The sequence below is a fragment of the Perca fluviatilis genome, chromosome 13 (assembly GCF_010015445.1).
Source record: "Perca fluviatilis chromosome 13, GENO_Pfluv_1.0, whole genome shotgun sequence".
NCBI lineage: Eukaryota > Metazoa > Chordata > Actinopteri > Perciformes > Percidae > Perca > Perca fluviatilis.
Window position 1 is genome coordinate 4,626,267 of NC_053124.1, and position 13,077 is coordinate 4,639,343.

Here is a 13,077-nt window from a genome sequence, read left to right on the forward strand (position 1 = left end):
ACATTATTTTTGTAGAGGTGAATTGCCTTTCCACTTACTGGAATTCCTCAGTTTGTTTTAGGTGAGGAATGCCGCCTCGGATAGAGCTGCAGGAGGATAAGATTACACCGATTACCTGTCAAGTAGTCGGTTCATAATTTAGTCATAAAATACCAAGTCTCTTGTTGTTCTCATGACCAGTTGGCAACCCCTGCCTTGCATCACTCCAAGTTAGTAGAAAACAATCATTAGTTTTGCGCCTTTGCACTAAAATATAACAATTTTGACCTGATTTCACCAATGATATTACTTGACACCCACATGCACTGGTTTTCAGTTAAAACAAGTTGTTTAAGGGTTTAGTTAATATTTAAAAGATGGAAAAGAACTGTGATTTAGATCGAGGCAGATGAAGCCCATCAATAACAACAAAAGGGATACAGGCGCTATCGCAGATCAGATTTAAAAGGAAATAGTCATCCTAAAGAGTGTCGGGGTTCTTAACCTAATGAGGAAGAATTAGACAAATCTAAATCAGTTGAATGAAAAACCTGTCCCAAAACATACTTTTTCAAGTGGTTAACCTGTATCTTCCAAGAACTGGACATTCCCGACGGGGAATCGAACCCGGACCGCGGGGCGGTGAGAGCGCAATCACTAGCCACTAGACCATCAGGGAATCTTGTCAATAGACATTATTTTTGTAGAGGTGAATTGCCTTTCCACTTACTGGAATTCCTCAGTTTGTTTTAGGTGAGGAATGCGCCTGGATAGAGCTGCAGGAGGCAGGACATTACAGATTACACCGCCTCAAGTAGTCGGTTCATAATTTAGTCATAAAATACCAAGTCTCTTGTTGTTCCAGACCAGTTGGCCAACCCTGCCTTGCATCACTCCAAGTTAGTAGAAAACAATCATTAGTTTTGCACCTTTGCACTAAAATATAACAATTTTGACCTGATTTCACCAATGATATTACTTGACACCCACATGCACTGGTTTTCAGGTAAAACAAGTTGTTTAGGGGTTTAGTTAATAATTAAAAGATGGAAAAGAACTGTGATTTAGATCGAGGCAGATGAAGCCCATCAATAACAACAAAAGGATACAGGCGCTGTCGCAGATCAGATTTAAAGGAAATAGTCATCCTAAAGAGTGTCGGGGTTCTTAACCTAATGAGGAAGAATTAGACAAATCTAAATCAGTGAATGAAAAACCTGTCCCAAAACATACTTTTTCAAGTGGTTAACCTGTATCTTCCAAGAACTGGACATTCCCTGACCGGGAATCGAACCGGACCGGGCCGGTGAGAGCGCAATCGTAGCCCACTAGACCATCAGGGAATCTTGTCAATAGACATTATTATTTGTAGAGGTGAATTGCCTTTCCACTTACTGGAATTCCTCAGTTTGTTTTAGGTGAGGAATGGCGCCTGGATAGAGCTGCAGGAGGCAGGACATTACAGATTACACCGCTGTCAAGTAGTCGGTTCATAATTTAGTCATAAAATACCAAGTCTCTTGTTGTTCCCTTGACCAGTTGGCAACCCCTGCCTTGCATCACTCCAAGTTAGTAGAAAACAATCATTAGTTTTGCACCTTTGCACTTAAAAATATAACAATTTTGACCTGATTTCACCAATGATATTACTTGACACCCACATGCACTGGTTTTCAGGTAAAACAAGTTGTTTAGGGGTTTAGTTAATAATTAAAAGATGGAAAAGAACTGTGATTTAGATCGAGGCAGATGAAGCCCATCAATAACAACAAAAGGATACAGAGGCCTGTCGCAGATCAGATTTAAAGGAAATAGTCATCCTAAAGAGTGTCGGGGTTCTTAACCTAATGAGGAAGAATTAGACAAATCTAAATCAGTGAATGAAAAACCCTGTCCCAAAACATACTTTTTCAAGTTGGTTAACCTGTATCTTCCAAGAACTGGACATTCCCTGACCGGGAATCGAACCCGGGCCGCGGTGAGCCGCACGAATCCGTGCCACTAGACCATCAGGGAATCTTGTCAATAGACATTATTTTTGTAGAGGTGAATTGCCTTTCCACTTACTGGAATTCCTCAGTTTGTTTTAGGTGAGGAATGGCGCCTGGATAGAGCTGCAGGAGGCAGGACATTACAGATTACACCGCTGTCAAGTAGTCGGTTCATAATTTAGTCATAAAATACCAAGTCTCTTGTTGTTCCATGACCAGTTGGCAACCCCTGCCTTGCATCACTCCAAGTTAGTAGAAAACAATCATTAGTTTTGCACCTTTGCACTAAAATATAACAATTTTGACCTGATTTCACCAATGATATTACTTGACACCCACATGCACTGGTTTTCAGGTAAAACAAGTTGTTTAGGGGTTTAGTTAATAATTAAAAGATGGAAAAGAACTGTGATTTAGATCGAGGCAGATGAAGCCCATCAATAACAACAAAAAGGATACAGGCGCTGTCGCCCAGATCAGATTTATAGGAAATAGTCATCCTAAAGAGTGTCGGGGTTCTTAACCTAATGAGGAAGAATTAGACAAATCTAAATCAGTGAATGAAAAACCTGTCCCAAAACATACTTTTTCAAGTGGTTAACCTGTATCTTCCAAGAACTGGACATTCCCTGACCGGGAATCAAACCCAGGCCGCGGCGGTGAGAGCGCCGAACCCTAGCCACTAGACCATCAGGGAATCTTGTCAATAGACATTATTTTTGTAGAGGTGAATTGCCTTTCCACTTACTGGAATTCCTCAGTTTGTTTTAGGTGAGGAATGGCGCCTGGATAGAGCTGCAGGAGGCAGGACATTACAGATTACACCGCTGTCAAGTAGTCGGTTCATAATTTAGTCATAAAATACCAAGTCTCTTGTTGTTCCATGACCAGTTGGCAACCCCTGCCTTGCATCACTCCAAGTTAGTAGAAAACAATCATTAGTTTTGCACCTTTGCACTAAAATATAACAATTTTGACCTGATTTCACCAATGATATTACTTGACACCCACATGCACTGGTTTTCAGGTAAAACAAGTTGTTTAGGGGTTTAGTTAATAATTAAAAGATGGAAAAGAACTGTGATTTAGATCGAGGCAGATGAAGCCCATCAATAACAACAAAAGGATACAGGCGCTGTCGCAGATCAGATTTAAAGGAAATAGTCATCCTAAAGAGTGTCGGGGTTCTTAACCTAATGAGGAAGAATTAGACAAATCTAAATCAGTGAATGAAAAACCTGTCCCAAAACATACTTTTTCAAGTGGTTAACCTGTATCTTCCAAGAACTGGACATTCCCTGACCGGGAATCGAACCCGGGCCGCGGCGGTGAGAGCGCCGAATCCTAGCCACTAGACCATCAGGGAATCTTGTCAATAGACATTATTTTTGTAGAGGTGAATTGCCTTTCCACTTACTGGAATTCCTCAGTTTGTTTTAGGTGAGGAATGGCGCCTGGATAGAGCTGCAGGAGGCAGGACATTACAGATTACACCGCTGTCAAGTAGTCGGTTCATAATTTAGTCATAAAATACCAAGTCTCTTGTTGTTCCATGACCAGTTGGCAACCCCTGCCTTGCATCACTCCAAGTTAGTAGAAAACAATCATTAGTTTTGCACCTTTGCACTAAAATATAACAATTTTGACCTGATTTCACCAATGATATTACTTGACACCCACATGCACTGGTTTTCAGGTAAAACAAGTTGTTTAGGGGTTTAGTTAATAATTAAAAGATGGAAAAGAACTGTGATTTAGATCGAGGCAGATGAAGCCCATCAATAACAACAAAAGGATACAGGCGCTGTCGCAAATAAATATCAAATATCAAAATTTTGACCTGATTTCACCAATGATATTACTTGACACCCCCTGGTTTTCAGGTAAAACAAGTTGTTTAGGGGTTTAGGTAATAACTAAAAGATGGCATGACAGATTACACCGTTGTCACGTAGTCGGTTTGTAATTTGGTCATAAAATACCAAATCTTTTGCTGTTCCTTGACTAGTTGGCTACCCCTGCCTTGCATCGCTCCAGGTTAGTATAAAACAATCATTAGTTATGCACCTTTGCTTTGCACTAAAATCGCAACATTTTGATCTAAATTCATCAATAATATTACTTGACATCCACATACATTGGTTTTCAGGTAAACAAAGTTGTTTAGGGGGTTTAGTTACTGTATAAAAGATGGAAAAGAATGGTCATTGAGATAGAGGCAGATGAAGTGTTTATGGCCCATCAATGACAACAAAAGGTTACAGGCGCTATCGGGGGTCAGATTTAAAGGAAATAGTAGTCCTAAAGAGTGTCTGGGTTGTTAACCTAATGAGGAATAATAGACAAATCTAAATGAAGCAATGAAAAACCTGTCCCAAAACTTATGCATGTGGTTAGTCTGCATCTTTCAAGTTCTGGCCATTCCCTGACCGGGAATTGAACCCAGGCCACGGCAGCGAGACCATTGAATCCTAGCCACTAGACCATCAGGGAGTCGTGTCAATAGAAATTATTTTTGTAGAGGTGAGTTGCCTTTCCATTTATTGGAGTTACTCAGTTTGTCTTAGGCAAGGATTGGCGCCTGGATAGAGCTGCAGGAGGCAGGACATGACAGATTACACCGCTGTCACGTAGTTGGTTTGTAATTTAGTCATAAAATACCAAGTCTCTTGCTGTTCCTTGACTAGTTGGCCTTGCATCGCACCAGGTTATTTGAAAGCAATTATTAGTTATGCACCTTTACTTTGCACTAAAATGTCAAAATTTGGACCTGAATCCATCAATAACATCACTTGACACCCACATACATTGGTTTTCAGGTACAAAAAAAGTTGTTTATTGGTTAAGTTACTGTTTGGAAGATGGAAAAGAATTGTTAGGGACCGTTCAATATTTATGGAATGAACCACCGGAGGAAAATTGTTAGGCTTTGGCTCTGACCCAGTAGACAGATAAATCAACACAGACTAGGAGCACGATTAACAGAAATAGTTTTAATGTTAGTTCAGTTCTTTAGGTGTCCAAGGAAAGAAAACACGGGGTAGGTCGGCTCTGGGCTGGATAGAGGCTGGGGGTAGGCAGGCAGAGGAATGTCCAAAACTTCCATGCAGCAATCCAAACTAGAAGGTTGGAGTGAAGGATTGAGTAGAGCTGGCAACAAGGTACACAACGGCAGCAGGTCTCACGGTGTAGGTCTGAACAGGAACAAAACAAAAAACAGGAATTTAGCAAAAAACACAAGGAAACAACTCAAAGACAAAAACTAACTGACTGACTGACTGACTGACTGACTGACTGACTGACTGAGTTCAACTTTGGAGCCTAGTTACCGCACTGATAGGTCCAACAATCTGGCACCAAGGAGAGCCAAGCCCAGGAATAAATACTGCAGGTTTGGTGAGTTGAATTGGAAGCAGCTGTGCAGGTAAGTATCAGTGGGATTGCCAGCAGCTTCGCAGAGAAGTGGGTTTCCAGCCACGCCCCATGACCTACTTCCAGGAGAGTTTGTAAAACACACATACAGACACCCAACACACAGTGGGGACAAACACACATACACACACCACAGACACAGTGGTGACAAAACAAGGGGAGAGAGTGTGGTGGCAAATTTTATTTTAACCATTATTGATTAATGATTATAACCATTTGCTTAAAGATTGTTTTAAACCTCCACAAAAATGCTGTTCCTTCCTCTTAGACTCTTAAAGGCCAGAGAGGGACATCTGCAGCCATGAACTCTTAGCCTAGTGGTTTTTGTTTAAGAAACTTTAGCTTCTCATTTTGTTTAACTTTTTAGCAGACAAAGTCGAGAAGGCCACAAACCATGTTTCCTACTGCCTCCTGAGATAAACTATTGTTTAGACTAATGTTGGGAACAGAGAGCAGGGAGGAAGGTGAGGATGGTTTGACTTTTTGGTGATGTCCTCTTTTCAACTATGGCCAGGCTAAAAGATAAAGTTAGAGGGGTGGCTTGAGAGAGGTTTTGACTATATGATGATGTGATGTTTAGATTTTAGTTTAGTAATGCTCATTCAGTTGTACTGCATGTACCTTTGAATCTGTATTCTCATATTTTGCAAAATATAATAAATGCTCAAAGACCAGACTTTGGTTTAAAATCTCAAACAGTCTTTATTCGTTTTCATTTTTATCATTGATATTTGTTTACTCTGCTGCTTCATAGAAAACTTCCACCACATTTTGGCGTTGTCTAGAGCAGGACGGTTGTGAACAGCGGCACGGAGGACTCCGTGGGCCTGGGGTTTTGCAAACCAGGAGATCAACGATCAGCCTGCTTCTATACCTCAAAATAAAAACATTTTCAGAGAGAAGGAGGCCAGGACCGCGGAGGACTCCAAGCTGTTTTTCCACTCCGTAAAACGAACAGGAAGAGATTTCTGGCAGCACGGGTAAGATCCAAATTAAACAATTTAATTGGATTGTAAAATCAATATCTGGTCAATTATATCAAAATGAATAATTGCAAAAATCATTAGTGTGTTATACAAACAAATGAAACTTATTCTGACTTTTGAGACTGAGTATTTAGATGTGTGTTGTTGGTCATTTTGGGTAACAAAAACATAACTGAGGTTATGAATGACATCTTTTGGCAGACAGGGACATATTTATGATTGAATTCTCATATGGTGATAAGACAATTAATTGACGGACAAGACCAGTAAGAGAACTGGCAGAAGAGGCGGACTGCAGAGTAAATTAAATAGTTAAATATTTAAGAGATTTTGACTGCAGGGTCGCACCGGGTTTTTCATACAAGTTTCCCGAGCAAAAACAAATAGTCTATACTCTAAGTGAGTGCTGGACCCTTTAAGAACAACCTGCAGGACAGTCTGGGTTGTAACGATACTCTAAACAAGTTCTGGACCCTTTAAGGACAACCTGCAGGACGGTCTGGGTGTAGCGTTATCAAAAAAGAGCCTCTTGATTATTTAGAGACAGACTGCAACAAGGCGAAAACATACTAAATAGGTCAAGTTATTTGACTATTAAGTTGATTTCGTCCGCAGAGGGCTGTTACGGGTTTTCACGCATAGTTTCCCGAACAAATAACCTCGCGGTGTGGTGACGATCACATCGAACAAAGACATAGTATACTATAAAGTCCAAGAATCAATTATGGGAAACGAAATTTCCCGTTCCAGTGATGCAACTGGACCAATAGTGGATGAAATGACTCATAAATATGGACCGGATTGTTTGCGGTGTCTATCTTATTGGTCTAAAAGCTTTGGCTTTCCGCCAAATGGTTCCCTGAGTGTAGCGAAGCTCAGGATGCTAAAATTAGATCTACAGACAGAGGAGAAAAAATTGAAGGGGAAGAAAACAATTAAAACAGAGGTCTTAGAGCAAATTGAGGATAATAAGGCATGTTTTAATGTGTGGATGAAAGAAGCTGATAACAGAGAGAGAAAACAGTTGCAGAAACAGATGACACTTCTGAGCATGACTGATACTAACAAAAAAGAGAAAAAAGAAAAAGAGAAAAAAGAAAAAGATATGAACAATGTCACTGACACATTTTCTCCTCTCTATCCGAGTTTGAAAATCGTGGATCTGGTCACGGACATTCCACCCCCGTATCATACCCCCGCCACACGGAAGAGGAAGAGAGCAGCCACGGTACCAACGACCCGACAGACGAGAGGCGATCGGGCACGGGAACAGCTCATCTCACTCCTCCGCCGCACTGAAGCAGCTGCGACCGCTGAATTGCCAGAATTCCAAGGCCTCACAGAGGAAACTGATGAGGACGGAGATGAAGCTGATGCATTTCCCATGATTCAAGTCCCTACACAAGGAAGGGGAATAGGCCTGGTGTATAGGGCCTGGACTGAATTAGACATTAGACAAGCGACAAGCCACCTTCCCCCGTGCAAAAACTCTGGTGCACAATTTACCATAGCCCTTCAGGCATTCATTGAGACTTTTCTGCCCACTGTTCCAGAAATACGACGTCTTCTGATGGTAAAGCCTGGGGGCCTATGGAGTATGCAAAGATCCGACACCTTCTCCCCGAAGACCCAACCAATGATCCAGTCATTCTCCATCCAAATCTCGCAAATAGAGCAAATGATGGCTACAATGACCTGCTGGATGATCTCTCCACCGGACTAGAGACCGTGTTTCCAGACAGAATTGACATGACACGTGTGACAAACACCAAGCAGTATAAAGGCGAGACGGTGGAGGACTTCCAGCACCGGCTTTCTGAGACTTTTGATAGACACAGCGGCATCGCTCGCACCACTGCCGCCGGAGCAGTGGTTGAACTTTGGGAAGCTCATTTCAAAAACGTGTTTTTGAGTGGGCTGCTCCCTGACATACGAGCTGAAGTGGACAAAACCTGCATTGGACTGCCCGATTCAGCCCTGATGGAGATTGTTAGACATGCTAGACATGCTGAGAAAATCCTGACCAGCACAAGAGACAAGACGGAGAAGAAAAGACAACAAAACAGTGATGCTGCACAGTTAACCCTCAGAAAACTGTGGCAGCAATGTCTCAAGAAAGAAGGAATGCGGGCAGAGGAAAAGGCAGAGGCAGAGGCAGAGGAAAAGGCAGAGGAAGCAGAGGCAGGGGCCGTGGCAACACACTGATAGTGGACAAAGACACTTGCTACAACTGTGGCGAGAAAGGGCATTGGGCCTACGAATGTCCCCACCCCAAGAAGGACTCGTCCAAGGGACAGCGCAACGACCCCCAGCAGTTTGCAGATTGACAGGCGGTGGGGGATGGAAAGACGGGTGGAATGGACGGACTGGATGACACGAGTGCGCCTGTTAAGGAGGGTAACATGCACACACACACAGATACACATGCTTGCAATGAAGACATGCTTTCCTGCATACCACAAACATCTACACCACCCCCAAACAATAAGCAAAACATACTAGATGCAATACAGCATATAGAACAGAAGGAATTGGCAGAGGAAAATGCCTACTTATGCTATGTATTCATCAGATGTGTATAAAAAATTGCCTACAACAGTGTTGACAATACAGGGGGGGAGAAATAGAATTCTTGGTTGATTCAAGGGCTACAAATTCGGTTTTGAAAAATCATTGTTTCCAAAACAAAAACTTTCTGGTAGGGTAATTCTTTCTAGAAGTGCAAGTGGTATGATAATGCCAGAGAAATTTACCGTTCCATGACTTGTGTGCACACAGATTCTGCAGATCAGACCCAGAGAGAAGAGCAAAATGCTCATTTTTGCTCTCACCTGTGGGCGAAAATTTTTTATTAGGAAGAGATCTAATGTGTGTTTTTGGTATAGGGGTAATTCTTACCCCCACTGGCCTCAGGGTTGTCGCTTTTGACAAAAATCATCTTTTTCCTGACATGTTTTTGTTAAAATCAAAAAGCACACACTCCTTCACATTTCTATGGGACATTAACCTTTGTCGGGCTATCGACCTCCTGACAGAAGCACAACAACTAGTGTCGCCTTTAGCAGTGATGAGAACACCAAAACAAATGCATTGTATCTCTCTTGTCTCCCCAACTCCAGACGAAGAATATGTTGACAAATTCCTTGACCAGTCCAAGGGCCGAGCTAGAGTTGTCTTACGTCTACGCCGCGTACACATGCGCGGTAACGGTAGCCTTGACTGATAAACAGAAAAAGTTTTTTCAGAATTTCTAACTCTGTAGCTCATATTCTTCTCTCTTTGTCTCCAACAGACCAGGAGACAGACCCGGGACACTTTGTCATGACCTGTGAGAAACTGACTGACTGGACTGCACGGCGATGACTGTATTTCATATTCTCCCTCAACAGGAAATTATAGAAAACTTTTATCATGGCGCGTGCCTTGTATCCGCAGTATCTATATATTGAGTGAAACTGCGCCTACAACAGACACATTTTTGCAAGGTAAAAACGACATTTTACCTACTGACGTCTGCCACTTTTAGCCAAAGTGCCAACACACCTTTGGGTGACACATAAATATGACGTGGGGTTGATTAAAAATTGTCAACCTGTCGTCATAATACCCGCGTTCGGACTACAGACCACAGAAACATCAATATCCGTTAAAACAGGAAGCTATTGATGGAATCCGACCGTTTTTAACTCCTTATTGGATACAGGAGTTATAATTCCGTGTCCAGATTCTCCTGTTAGAACACCGATTTTTCCGGTAAAGAAAATACGGCCAAAAGGCATTCCGACAGAATGACGCTTTTGTTCAGGACTTGAAAGCTGTCAATGCAGCTGTTCATGCGGCGCGCCAAATGTGCCAAATCCATACACAATCCTACAGGGAATTAAAAGTGATGCTAAATGGTTCTCTGTCGTTGATTTGTCTAATGCTTTTTCAGTGTCCCGGTGGACAAAGACAGTCAGTTTTGGTTCGCTTTCCTGTTTGATGGAAAACCATACACTTTCCACGCCTTTGTCAGGGATACACTGAATCTCCGACGATCTACAATGCGCGCACTGCGCGACAGCCTAGAGAGCTTCACACCAAACCCAGGTTCAAGTCTGCTGCGATACGTGAGCGACATTTTGATTGGAAGCTCAACACAAGAGCTGTGTGAGCAAGACCGAGTGCGCTATTGTGTCATCTTGCAACTGAGGGACACAAAGCCAGTCTTAAGAAATTGCAATTTGTAAAACAAGAGGTCCACTTCCTGGGACATGACATTTCGGGGTCAGGGAAAACCTTGTCTCCTTCGGACATTGAGGCAATTGTTTCCCTACCAAAACCGGTAACGAAAAACAAATGATGTCATTTTTAGGGATGTGTTCCTACTGTCGTGTTTTCATCCCAAATTACGCGAAACTTGTTCATCCTTTAGGGAACGTGATACACGGTAAGGGACTGACTGCACACAATTTGGTAACCTGGACTGTTGAGGCTGAGCAGGCCTTTGTAGATCTTAAAAAGGCCTTTCAAAGTCCCCCAACCTTAGGTTTGCCAAACCCAAATCTTCATTTCACTCAGACAGTGGATGAACGCGTAGGATGCATGACATCTGTTCTCCTGCAGCCGCATGGAGACAGGTTAAGACCAGTGGCCTATTTCTCTGCAAAACTCGATCCAGTTGCAGCAGGCCTTCCGATTTGTCTCAGGGCTGTAGCAGCTGCTGAAAGGGCCTTGGCAGCATCACGTGACATAGTAGGATATGCTCCACTCACACTGCTAGTCCCACATGCTGTCTCTTTGATCCTACTTGGAACAAAAGGCTTCACATTTGCGCGTACGTACCTACGTTATCATACAGTACTTCTTGACATGCCTAACGTAACAGTTAAACATTGTACTGTACTTAACCCTGCTTCTCTTATGCCTACAACCACATGACTGTCTGGCAGAGCTGGCGCAAACATGCACACCTCGCCCAGATCTTTCGGATACTCCCTTAGAGAATCCAGACCTCATTTTGTATGTAGATGGGTCAGCCTCGCGCTGCCCACAAACAGGACAGGGACAGGTAGGATTTGCTGTAGTTTCTGACACTGAAACTATGATTGCTAAATCTCTCCCAAACCATTTGTCTGCACAGGCTGCTGAGCTCATTGCCCTTCACGGAAGCATGCAAGTTGGCTGATGGCTCATCTGTTACCATCTTCACGGACTCAAGGTATGCTTTTGGAGTGGTGCACGACTTTGGTGCACTGTGGAGGCACCGACAATTTCTGAAATCTGACGGTAAGCCCATTTTACATCATCATTTGATCAATGATCTTTTGACTGCTATTCTACTACCAACACGGGTGGCTGTATGTAAATGCACTGCACACACAGGAGCGCAAGATGCTGTATCAAAGACCAGACTTTGGTTTAAAATCTCAAACAGTCTTTATTCGTTTTCATTTTTATCATTGATATTTGTTTACTCTGCTGCTTCATAGAAAACTTCCACCACAAGAGGCACACAGAACGGAGAGAACAGCTGCCCACATAACAAAAATAGGGGATGGTCATGTCTTTTTATTCTCTGTATTGTTTGAGGGGAGGGTTACCCAAAATTATTTTGTCTAGGGGTGGGTGGGGGGGGGGGGTCTTGACCCTCCTTCGCTACCAGATAGGTCTGACCCATGAGTTTTCTATGGGGCAGCACTGTCTAAACGTCTGGCATGACCAGATATTTTATAACACAAAACTAAATGGTGGAATGTAATACATCTGATGTTTTATACAGCCCGGTCTCATGGCAGTTCGTGTTATGTCAACGTTATTTTAATCTATTGATACGTGTTCACGGAGACGTTTTTGTCGGTTTTTACGTGGCGGACAACACGAAAATGTGAAGTAATGTATTTCAATGGGAAGCATATTTTGTGGCCACAGCACGAAAATGGTAGGGAGTAATATAAAAAGCCGAAAATCCGCGTAGGGAGGTTGGTCGGGGTGGTGGATGGGTCAAACAACACAGGACTTTCACCCGGGCGAGGGAGGATCGCGTCCTGTGTGTGGCGCTTTGTTTCCCGGGGATGGTGTCCCGCGTGTTACTGTGGCGCGTCTCCCGGTGTTTAAGGCGCCCTTTCCCCGTAAGGTTTTTCCTAAACCCAACCTCCGCCAACCCATTATTGTGGCGCGTCCCCAGCGGGCGCGTCCCCAGCGGGCCGCCTCGCGGGCGCCTCCCGGCTTATGGAGCTTCCTTTTTGGCCGCCTCCCGGCGTCCTTTCCCTGAGAAAATAACGTGACATTTACACGTAAAAAACGAGAAAAACGTCTCCGTGAACACGTATCAATAGATTAAGAATAATGTTGACATAACACGAACTGCCGTGAGACCGGGTTGTTATATACTGCTTAAGTAAAAAACATATTACCTGGCTGACGATGGGAGCAGCAGGACGTAAAAACTAAAATTACTGTTGCACTATGTCTGGACACCTTGCCATGCCAAGGTTGCAATAAAGGTTTCCTAAATGCCATATATATACATTTGATGTCAGCTTATTAATTGATGGCGGGTTTTGTGTAGATTTGGACTTTTATACATTTATTCCACTTTGTTTAAACGGCGAAGTGGAGAGGCCTCATTCACCTGTTTGAAGCTGGCTGGTGAATGTGACGCGCGTAGTATAATAGGCCTTGCTGGATACATCGTGACCCGTTTTCTG

At 43.0% G+C, this 13,077-nt stretch overlaps 2 non-coding genes across 2 annotated transcripts; both read right to left on the reverse strand.

Annotated features, from left to right (window-relative positions):
• Positions 1-2,595: 2,595 nt before the first annotated feature.
• Positions 2,596-2,667, reverse strand: trnae-cuc. The gene has a single exon. It is a non-coding gene; the product is annotated as a tRNA-Glu (tRNA).
• Positions 2,668-3,264: 597 nt separating this feature from the next.
• Positions 3,265-3,336, reverse strand: trnae-cuc. Its single transcript has one exon. It is a non-coding gene; the product is annotated as a tRNA-Glu (tRNA).
• Positions 3,337-13,077: the final 9,741 nt, after the last annotated feature.